The 11800-nt window shown below is 42.5% G+C and overlaps 1 protein-coding gene across 1 annotated transcript in view; it reads left to right on the top strand.

The window, feature by feature from the left end:
* The first annotated feature begins 374 nt into the window (after positions 1 to 374).
* The window catches only part of ATP10B (ATPase phospholipid transporting 10B (putative)), a 249416-nt gene continuing 237990 nt past the window's right edge, over positions 375 to 11800 (top strand). Inside the window, exons 1-3 of the mRNA XM_084838609.1 lie at positions 375 to 508; positions 8187 to 8267; positions 9610 to 9838. The gene's annotated coding sequence lies outside the window, so the exon portion shown is untranslated. The remainder of the gene's footprint in view (positions 509 to 8186; positions 8268 to 9609; positions 9839 to 11800) is intronic.

Below are 11800 nucleotides of genomic sequence, written 5' to 3'. Positions count from 1 at the left end.
CATCTAGCTTTCAGCACTGTTATCAGAACAGTCCTGACCCTCAGAAGAAGCCTCAAGTTGGCAGGCATAGGAATACATGAAACCTTATAACCTGGCTTGGTCTCACAGAAGATGACAGACATCACCTGACAGCAGATGGTAAGTAAGTGGCTGTTTCTAGAACCGAAACAAGCAATTCATTGTAGTGAGCGTTACGAATTTTTTCCAGCTCCCTGATATCCAGGGAAGCGAGAAAGGAGGCAAAGGAAACCAGCATATAATTAGGGAGGATTTGCGAGCTAGGCAACTTTGCAACATAACAGCAGGAACAGAAGACGCCCACACTGCATCCTGACCTCCGTGACAGCAATCTCATTCCAGAAAACCCAACCCCCAGACAAAACCACGTTCCTTCTTCACTAAGTAGCCAACCAAGATGACCAAAGAAACATCCTGTGTGTAGCTTGAGAAGGGTTTCAATTCCATGCTAGAACAAAAGCCCACTGCCTGCACATCTTGGTTTTAAGAGGTAAGGTGCTCTTTTCAGATCATTTTTTCCTGGGCAATTTTGTGCCCTCATTTCAGTCCAGGGAGAGAGAAAAGGAGAGCTTGGGTTTGGGAGAATCTAGTGGAAACCTTTGATCAGATAGAAAGCTAGCAAGGCTGTCACATTCATACAACTATAACTATTCATAGGAATTGCTACTACATTTTAAATACCCCCCTGTCGGCGCCGCCAGCTTAGAAAGCAAAAATAAAGACTTTTATGTAATTACGTGATGAATGACAACATAATATATGAATATATTGGTTTTCCCTTACCACAAACAATGTTCACCTTACATTATCATGTTGTTTCTTTGGTCTGGTTGTTTATTCATATATTTAAATCTGATCTTTCCATCCCTAATAGGACCTGCTCTTAACCATCATAAAAGATTGCAACTAATAAAACAATAAACCTATGGAACAAACTCCAAAAACAGCAGCAAAATTAAACTCATAAAGGCTAATACAGAACAAATACAATGTAAAGAACCAAAACAGATGTTTTCTAATGAGATAAATGGTCATGTTGATCCAGTGCTATGGCTTAATATATACTATTTGTCTTCTGTGATTCCTCATGAGCTAAATTCCACACAGAAATCTTGCTTTCTTCCTTTGGGGGGGCGGGGGGAGTTTAAAAATAGACCATCTTTTAATAGGTCCAGAGTTTAGTTCCCCACACCTCTACATAGCTATCAGTTCCTCCCCCATGGACTCATCTAAGCTTCCTCCTTTCACACCTTCCAGGGCCAAATCACGCACACACACACACACCTTTTTAACATGTAAAACTAACACATGATGTTCAGTGGTGCTGCACATGTTATCCCAAGTGCTGTGAATGTATGTTTCAACATGTGTTGAGCTACTTACATACTCACACCATCATGGTGCCAGAGTCTTTTGGAAGGTTTTTCAGGATGTGTTGAAACACAATCTGTAGACCATTCAATGTAAGCAAGAGAGAATATCTGTCCATCAGTGATGAGTGGGGATGTTTGCCGGATGACCAAAGCAGAATGAGTTATAATGGTGAGACAGGAGGGAAACCATCAGCTGCCCTCTGAAAGTTCAGTCCTCCAAAGGTTTAATATCTGTATTTTAATGTAAAGCTGAGAGTTGGAGGCATCTGGATTTTAGAGTGCCAACAGGGGCAGAGATTCAGGCCCACTCAGCAGAATGCACAGCGGGACCTCTAGACATGGCAGGGCTGGCTGACCATATCTGAAGTTAGTGAAGTAATATACATTACCATCTGAAGAGAGAGTCCCTGTAAGACAATTACATCCAGAGTTTAAAATTACTAAACAGAACTACAGGTCTAATATAATTTTAATTTTAGATGGTGGACCTGTTGGCCTCTTATGAGAGAAATTATATGGTGCTTCTTTTACAAACAGGTACTAAAATTTCATCCACCATTGAGTGATGAGAGAAAACGAAATTATGCCTTTGGTACATTATGTAATGTGTGTTTTACATTGCCTTAAATCCTAGAATACTCCAACTGCAATCTATAAAAAAAAAAAAAGCTAACCACATTATCACACTTTGTCTGATGTTAAGCATGGTAAACTATTATATTTGGCCCTATTCTGATGCCATGTGTTTCTTAAATTAGATTTAACACTGATGCATCACATTGATAATTCACTTGAAAGGAAATTAATATTTTCATTGCTTAAAAAAATATACTATGTGAGATGCACTAACAATCCTCATGGGCTGGATTCAGGCTTTCCCCTCGGTGAATGGAAGGGTTCCTTCCTTTCTCAGATAGAACCAGGATCCAGGGCTAGAGCAGGGCTGGGAAACCTGTGGTCCTTTAGATGGACTACAACTCCCTTCTTCCCAGACCACTGGCTATACTGGCAGAGGCTGATGGGAGCTAGAGTCCAACATCATCTCGAGGGCCACAGGTTTCCCAGCCCTGTGCTAGAGGAAGCAGACAGGGCTGTGGTTTTGTCTGGTTCCTCCTACAACCCCCAGTGCCACCTCCTATGCTATCCTGGAAGGCTGTGGGTCAGGCAGCATTTCTGAAATAATTCCTTAGACGTCCTAGATTTCGGCGTCCTATATAGCAATGAACATTTGGCTTCCAAGGCTGCACGTCTACATGTCCCAGTATCATTGTCACTGAAAGGCACTATGACTGGGAATTCCTCCACTACACTTTCTCCCAGCCTAATCTCAATGACACAGGTTGTCCATAACCAACACACCAGGCATGTAAATCACCATGTGGTCAAAGCACCCAACACAAAGCAACCTCTCTATATTTCTAATGATAAAATCACCCACTAACAAGAGCCCTTGACCCCTCGAGGCATATCCCAAAGTATGAGTAGATATCAATTTATGGCACCCTCATGTGCTAAGGGTGCAATCCTATCCAGATGCCCATTAGCATCCGAACTCGGAGGCTGACGGGCATCCTGTGCAGAGCAGGAGGAACACAGAGGTGATCTTCGCCTCCGTGCTTCTCCCACTCTGCATTTTTGCTAGATGGGCATTTTTGCCCATCTAGCTAGGGCTCTGGGGGGGGCGGGGGAGACTGGGGATGGCTGGGAAGAGCTGATATCCCCACTTCCCCAGTCCCCTCCACTCCATGCGTACAGAGCCACCCCCTTTCCCTCCTCTCCAAGGTCGCCTTTGCAAGCTCAGTTTTTGCGGCACAGTTCTCTCTGTGAGGAGGAGCTTGGACTCCTAGGTCCAAAGTCAGAGCACTGTCTCTGACCTCGGGGCCAGGAATCCAAGCTATCGTATGGCTCCCCAGACACTGTCCAGGGGGCACAGGATTGCTGTCTATTATGCTTATTCTCCATGACTACAGAGGACCTGTCCGCTGAGAAGTGGGACACCTCTGCCACATGCCTGAAGGTCTCTCTCGGCATACCTCTCTGCGTATCTAAGCCAAGCTTGTTTCCTGAGAGCCAGGAGCTCATTGCTTCGAGCACTCATCCATACTTCTGCCCGCCAGGTAGATAGTTGCACACATGACACTATGCAGTGTGCTAGATAGCTTCATAGAACCTTGGCTAGCTTTCTACCTTCATAACTTGCTTTGTTTGTATGATTTGTTTGTTTGAAAAGCTAAGGATTTATTTAAGTCATGGAGCTGGCTTGTAGCTTGGGAGCCAGGGAGAGGGGGAGAGAAGGGAATTAAGTGCCCTGGCTTTCTTGCCCTACTGCTGAACTTGCCACTTTCAGTTTTGCTCAACACTTTTGTCACTGGGAGTGTGGTGCTTCATCTGCCAGGATTTCCTTTTGCTTGTAGACCTGAGCTTCCTCAAAACTATCCCTAAACATATACCTCTAACTGATCCACCCACCATTTCTGTTGCAGACAGAAATTGGTTAGACAATTGGATTAGGAGAGCCTACGTACCATACAGGTGTATGACTCAGCTATTATGGTCCACACAGGGCTACAATGCGTGAGCAATGATTTTAAGAAATGATGGTTATTTTATCTGAGGAGTGTACAATGAATTATTAAAACTGTTATATTGTTCTGTGTCATTTCTAAGATGTCTTATCTCAGCTTCTTTATACATATCCTATTTATATTTATTTATTTCAAAAATACCTGCCTTTTCCCCTCCAAAAAAGGAGTCATTCAAAGCAGCTTACAAAACATAAAAACATAGAACACAACAATAACTAAAACACATGGGGGGAGCAATCCTATGGCCATTAGTCAGTGGCTAGATGGCCATAGGATATGTGGGTTTCCGGGAACCAACCTCGGTTCCCAGAGAACTGACCTTCCCCCCCCACACACTGCACTGCCTTGTGGGCAGCACAGAACAGCCCCACAGTCCACACTCCAAAAAGGAGCACAGAGCGGCCAAAACAGGGTGTTCCAGGGAGCGTTCCATGGTGGGGAAGGCGGAAATGCCAGTATGACACTTCCTATGTGTCGTCCGGCAGCCTCCTCCCCCGCTCCGCCTTCCCACAGTTAGACAGCCAAAACCAGCGGTCTAGCCACAAATGCAGGGCAGGAGACGCATGGAGACAATGATCCCCTCTGTGCTTCTCCTGCCCTGCTTTGGATAGGTGGCCACCTATCCCCATAGGATTGTGCCCTAAAAAAGCTAAAAGCAACAGCAACACACACACACACACACACAGTAAACAGTCCATAAATAAAATTAAGCAACAACAGAGTTTAAACAACAGAAATAACCCTAGAAAATATATTATCTGCAATGGGAACATGGTTAGAACAGTGTTGCCTTCTAGCTGACATGAAAGTGAATTGCGGTAGCCATTTCCCTGGGGTATAGCCATGGGACAGTGTTAAGGTGTGCTATAGGGGGGGGGGTTGTGTGTGTTTATATACATGCTATCTAAGTAACTTAAATCATCTCTCTCTGAGCAATGGCACAATTATTTTTACTTAAAAAGAGAGCAGCAAGCAGGTGGCAGGCAAAGTCAGATAAAGAGAGTTCTCCAGAGATTGATGTGTGAATCTATGCTAAAGCAGGAGTAGGCTGTTCAGAGGACTCAGAGCTGCAAAATAAGGTGTCCTAATTAGTTAAATAGATGGTAGTGTAAATCACCCAAGAAAATCAATGGGGAAGACGAAAAGATTTTAGGCAGCTAAGTCACTGAACAGTTAAATGATGGATATAAATACTTTCAAGTGGCACAAATAATTGAATTTCTTTGACATTTTTGTGGCCCTGAATACTTACTAAAGATCAACATGATCTTTGCCTAGATACACAAAAATTGTATTCTGTAAAACTGCTGTACAAATGTTAAAGACTTTCATTATGATCACAAAGGAAGCACATTATTATAAATGTCTCATCTTTTACTGTGTGTGCATTCGAGTGAAAAATTAATCTACCATCAACTTCAGGGCCGACCCTACCATTAGGCAGAGTGAGTCAGCCACCTCAGGCAGCAGATATTGTGGGGAGGGCAGCAGCACCCAACTTTTCCCCTGAGTCCTTTAAGCTAGCCTGCCCTGCTTTCCCTAAGCTAGTCTGCTCCCACCCACCCTAGGTATGGTGGAGGAAGCTCTCCCATCACCAGGTAAGTAAGGTTCTGCTGCCAGTCCAGCTGGATTCTTCAAGGGGTCTAGTCCCTTGCCTCCAGAAGCAAAATGTCTAGGGCTGGCCCTGTCCAACTTTACAGCCAAAATTGCTGGAGTTCAGCCTGAATTGTTGTGTTCAGTTAGCAATGCCCAGCAGCATGGTACTTCATGGCATTTCCCTCCTGGTTGATAAAACCCCAATATGAGAAGCCGAATGCTTTGCTGGACTGGATTATTGGTGCTTCCATCTGAGGTGTCCCAGTGCCCTCTCACCTCACAGCTCTGGTTGTCCATCTCCAATCTAATGACAGTTGGCAATTTATGTGCTATATAAGCACATCTTATATAGCATGTTTTAACAACTACATGTTTGACATCTTTACAAAGCTGTTGGAACAGTCATTATAGGATTTGGAGCCACGTGCCATCACTATGCTGATGATACATAGCTCTGTCTTCTTATGATATCTGAGTTGGGTGAGGTGGTGCAAGTCCTAGATCAGTACCTAGAGTCAGTGATGGGCAGGACGAGGGGCAATAAACTGAGACTCAACCTGGCAAGATGGAGGCCTTGTGGGTGAGTGGTTCCCAAGTCCAGAAGATTGGGTTATTGCCTGTTTGGGATGGGGTTCCACTCTCTCTGAAAAGTCAGGTGTGAAGTGTGGGGTACACTTCAATCCATCTCTGTCCCTGGAGGCCCAAGTGGTCGTGGCAGGTCAGAATGCCTTCTACCAGCTTCAGCTGGACAGGGGTAGCTTGAGCACAGTGGTACAGGTGCTAGTAACCTCAAGACTGAATTAAACCTCAAGACTTCTGTAAACCTCCCAGAGAGCTTCAGCTATGGGGCGGTATAGAAATGTAATAAATAATAAAATATAATAATAGTTACTGCAATGTGCTCCGTGTGGGGCTGTCCTTAAGGTTGGTCTCAAAGCTGCAGCTGGTGCAGAACGTTGCAGCTCGACTGTGGTCAAACGCTTCCCCTTTTTTTATTGTTATTATTAAATTTTCACTCAGGGTACAGCCTTCAGTGTACTGGCTCCCTCTCTGTGGAACTCCCTGCCTGTGGATGTCAGTAAGCACTGTCGTTGTTTTCTTTTCAACGCCTGCTGAAGACATTTTTATTTAAATAAGCCTTCCCTGATTGACCAACCACATTTTATTGTTATAAACTGATTTTAAATGTTTTAATTCTGTATTTTGATTTTTTTGATTTTTTGATTTTTTTATTTATTACATTTATATCCCACCTTTCTTCCATCATGGAACATCATGTGGTACCCAGATGGTCTCCCCTCCAAGCACTGACCGGACCCAGACCAGCTTAGCTTCAGTAAGATGGCTGCTTCATGTGCCTTCAGACTATGCCCTGGGGGCCCTTTTGTTTTGTTTTGTTTTGTTTCTTTTATTAATGATTGCTTGGGAATCCTGTTTGATACCAATCTTATACATGCATAAATACATAAATAAATTTTAGCTCTGACCATGCTTATCATAGGAGTGGGTGGAGCAGGCTGAATCCAAGTTCTTTCTAAGTAGCACCATTTTTACGCCGAACCTAGAAGCACAGCTGTGAGATCTGAGAGTGTCAGTCATCTGTTTGGTCATACACAGACTCTTGCAAACAGCAGTGTTCATGCAGCTCCAGGATGCACACAATAAGTTGCACATGAGAACCTCTATGTGTGTGTGCATGTTAAATGCAGCCTGGACATTTGGAAAGCAATTCAGGTTTGAAACTAAATAGTTACCTAAATAACAGTTATCACTGTGAGTCAGCATCTGTTTAAAAAAAAATGTTTATGAAACCTCCCACCACCATCTTTAATCACTTGACAGCCTTAATACTTGTATTTATCTCATACCACCTCTTCTGAATAGCTCAAGACAATGCTATCTACAGAACTTGTCCAAAACCTTGCTGTCAGAAGTGAATTTTTTGCAGCTATTTATCAGTGTTCAAGCAATAACCTTATCAAATAGTTTCCCTACCTAATTAAGTGCCCACCTCTTGCCAGAAAGGTCAAAATAGCACCTCTTCAAGCCTACCAAATGCCCCCAGAAGAGATTCAGTAAATCAACAGATATAACAGTCAAAGAAATACTTACAGCCATACTTTCACACTGTTGAATACACTTAAAACTGGAGCTTTAAGTTGGATTTTGAAACTAAAAGAGCATTAGTGGGTAATTCCCTGCATTATTTTATCTCCAACTACCTATTATCGATGATACCCATAAAAAATAGACAGGACCCTGTGCTGAAGGGTTCCCAGTCTAACATCCACAGCTGTTGTGCATGTCTACCTCTCATTAGTTAGTTTATATTTATAAAACACATTAAAATCATATAGAATCAATTGACAGAGCAGTCAATCAGAGGAAAACAGAAACACAGATAAGTGAGTTTACAAGATGCAGCAAGACAAATTCAACCAAAAATCTGGGAGAACAAATAAATCTTCAGTTGGTGCCAAAAGCTTGTATGGGCTTCACCACATGAGGCTAAAATCCCACATCCTTACCAGGGCTTCTGCTTCCTTCTTTGCAGGATTAAGATCGGCTCCGTTACACAGGCTGACACGTGCTGTTTTTATGTTTCATTTTACAGCCGTTACAGAAGTACACAGCAAGTAAAGCACTTCATCGTGCTTCCTAGAGAAAAATTGGACGTTCCCCACATTTTACAAAGGTAGGATAAAGGTCATAAACCATGGGAGGGGCCCTGGAGGTTGACAACGTTGTGTAAAGGACCCACAAACTTCCGTGAGTAACCAATCTTGATCACATAATATAAGCCCCATGTGGAGAAACCCTAAAACTTGGCACCAACAGTATATAAGTGAGGAAGGGAGTTGTTGTTACTACTACTTTTACATCATATACGTGGCACCTTATAAAGAACGAGGGAACAGGTCCTTGCCCCAAGGGGTTTGCAATCTAGAAACAGACACAAAGGAGGCAAAAGGGAAATGGTGACCAGGATAAACAGGAAAGACTATTCAGATATTTCAGTTATATATACTTAGGGATGGTTATAATATTGTCATATAAGATCCTTGCACTGCTTTTTTCCCCCTTATTTTAAACCAAAACATCATGCTCTCTGGCTGCTAGCTTGTAATGATGTAAGAACATTGGTGTATCCACTCCTGTTACTTGCTTGGAGTTTCCTTATCTTAAACTAATTAATGTAATTAAAGCTAATATTAGGCTGCGAGGAGATTTTGATCAACTAAATTTGAGAACACAACACTGTAGTGTAGTGAAATGTGTATAGTGCAGATTCTGGAGGTCATGAAATCATTCATCCCTTATAGTGTTCTCCTTCACATGGGTGACCTTGGCTAGACTGCAAGGCCTGACTTCAGTACAAAGACAGAGTATCCCTGTTTTCCCTGCTGTGTAGTTTTAATATGCTGATGCAGCAGACATGTTTTTAATGAGTATTCTTGTAATTAATTCATCCTAATCTGTTGTGAACAATGAGCAATCTTGCAATTAACTGAAATGGATACCCAACTAATTAGCCAATGTAACAAATAACCAAAGTAAGTTAATTTAAAAAACAAATATTTTAATTATGTTAAACAATATCAGTCAAAGTTGCTATAAATGCTTTAACTCAAGACTTACAGTTGATACAAAGAAACATACAATGAACCAAATGAGCCCCAAACCAAACACAAATGTATTCTACATTTATTGTTTACAAAAATGATTTACGATTCATATAGGAAAGTTGATAGTCTGCTTACCAGAACAACAGTCTTCACAGTTAAATTATGTGTCTAATTGACACACTGATCATGCTACTGCTCTCATGTCCTACTAGTGAGTTTCCCACAGGTAGCTGGTTGGCCACTATGTGAATAGAACGCTGGACTAAATAGCCCTTTTGTCTGACCCAGCATGGCTTTTCTTGTGTTCTTATTACTTTCCCCCCAAAAGGTATTGTAGAAGTTCTTTAGTATATGTAAGGATGGGATACAGGGAGAGATCAAGTCTAACCTTTCTTGCATCTCTATCTGCAGACATGGAGTCTTTTCCAACTGGACAAGTGTTGGATCCAGCTACGTATTTATTCTGCAGCTAATTTGCACCCTCAAGAAAATTTCAGATTGCAAGATGTTGCAACACAGGAGTGAGGAAAGTGGTTTATCAGCTGATATGATGGCGAAAGGCAGGGCTATCTGAGTGGGAGAATGGAGGAGTGATCGAGCTGTGGATCACTCTGTGGATTTCAGCAGGCAGCCATCTCAAGTAAGTCTCTCTCTCTGTGTAACCCCCTTCATACTTGTTTTTTTTTCTTTTTTTAATATACATACATGAATTTGTATACATCCATAGCAATGAATACATATGAAATGCATATATATGAAAGTACAGTGTACTAGCAATTATACATAACCTTCAACAAAAGGGTCCCTCAGGGTTCTGTTCTGTCCCTCATGCTATTTAATATCTACATGAAACCACTGGGAGAGGTTGTCCGGAGTTTTAGAGTTCGGTGTCACCAATATGCTGATGACGCCCAGCTCTACTACTCCTTTCCACCAGATTCCAAGGAAGCTGTTTCTGTCCTTAACCAGTGTTTGGCATCCGTAATGGACTGATAGAATCATAGGGTTGGAAGGGGCCAACAAGACCATCGAGTCCAACCCCCTGCTCAATGCAGGAAGTCTGATTCGACTGGATGAGGGAGAACAAATTGAAATTTAATCCAGACAAGACAGAGGTGCTCCTGGTCAGTCAAAAGGCAGATCAGGAAATAGGGATTCAGCCTGCGTTAGATGGGGTTCTCAGGTTTTTGGGGGTGCTCCTGGATTCAGCCCTAAGCTGAGGGATGCTCAGGTTTCAGTGGTGGCCAGGAGTGCTTTTTTACAGTTAAAACTAGTGCGCCAACTGTGCCCGTTCCTGGAGATGTCTGATCTGGCCACGGTGACACATGCCTTAGTTACATCCCGTTTGGATTACTGCAACACGCTCTACGTGCGGCTGCCTATGAAGAGTGTTCGGAAACTGCTATTGGTTCAAAGAGCTGCTGCCTGACTGTTGACTGGGGCTGGTTACAAGGAGCATACAACTCCCTTGTTAAAACAGCTTCACTGGCTTCCAGTCTGTTTCTGGGCACAATTCAAAGTGCTGGTTATGACCTATAAAGCCCTATACGGCTCTGGTCCAGGTTATCTGAAAGACTATATCCTCCCTTATGAACCTGCCTGTGTCCTGAGAACTAGTTCTGGGGAGGCCCTTCTCTCAGTCCCACCACTGTCACTGGCACTTTTAGTGGGAACCCAGGAGAAGACTTTCTCAGTGGCTGTGGAACACCCTTCCCAGGGAGGCTAGGATGGCTCCCTCCTTGATGTGTTTCCAGAGGCCGACTAAAACACTCTTGTTCCAGCAGGCCTTTGGGACATAGTTGGAGCCTGGGGGTAAGCTGCTAAAATGCTGTTTTAAAATGCTGTTTTAATGTTTTAATATGATTTTAATTGTATTATTGTTTAATTTATATTTTAACTTTTGTATATTTTCATATGTTTTAATTGTATATGTTTTAATTTTTGTAAGCCGCCTTGTGCCCCAGTACTGGGGAAAAGGTGGGGTATAAATAAATATAACAATAATAATAATAATAACAACAACAACAGCAGCAGCGAACCAAATAAGCATCCATTTGAAGGTGGCATATATATATGCAATATATATATATATTGCATTCAAATACTGCAAGCATTAAAAGGTCCTCAGTCCATGGCATTATAGGAGGTGAGTGTTTATCCTTCCAGTGTTGTAATATCAGCCTTTTAACTCTCAAAAGGGCGCAGAGAATCCATTTACGCTGACCACTCATTAATTTCCATGAAGCGGGGAGATAATTTAAAAGGGCGTGTTCATCAGTGAATATTAAAGACTGTTCCAGTACAAAATTGAGCTGTGTAATAACCTCCTCCACAAAAGAAGCAACTACTGGACATTACTGAAATGTATATTTAAAAGAAGCATTAGCTGTACTGCACCCACCAGCAATTAGCCAAATTAGACAATCCCTTATTAAAGAGACATTGAGGTGTCCAACAGACACGAAACAAAGGTTTTGGCTGAATAAGATGCAGCCTAAGATCCACAGACACGACAGGTAGACACCAAAGCGGCGATCCACCATTTAAACATGTTGTAGGGGTGCCCACAGCACAGTCTCAAATTCCCAAATGTGCCCATGGG

Source organism: Heloderma suspectum, chromosome 2, assembly GCF_057233095.1.
Source record: "Heloderma suspectum isolate Gila_16-S chromosome 2, 16-S_ref, whole genome shotgun sequence".
Lineage (NCBI taxonomy): Eukaryota > Metazoa > Chordata > Lepidosauria > Squamata > Helodermatidae > Heloderma > Heloderma suspectum.
Note: the sequence above shows the minus strand (reverse complement) of the source record. Positions and strands in the feature narration are given on the sequence as shown.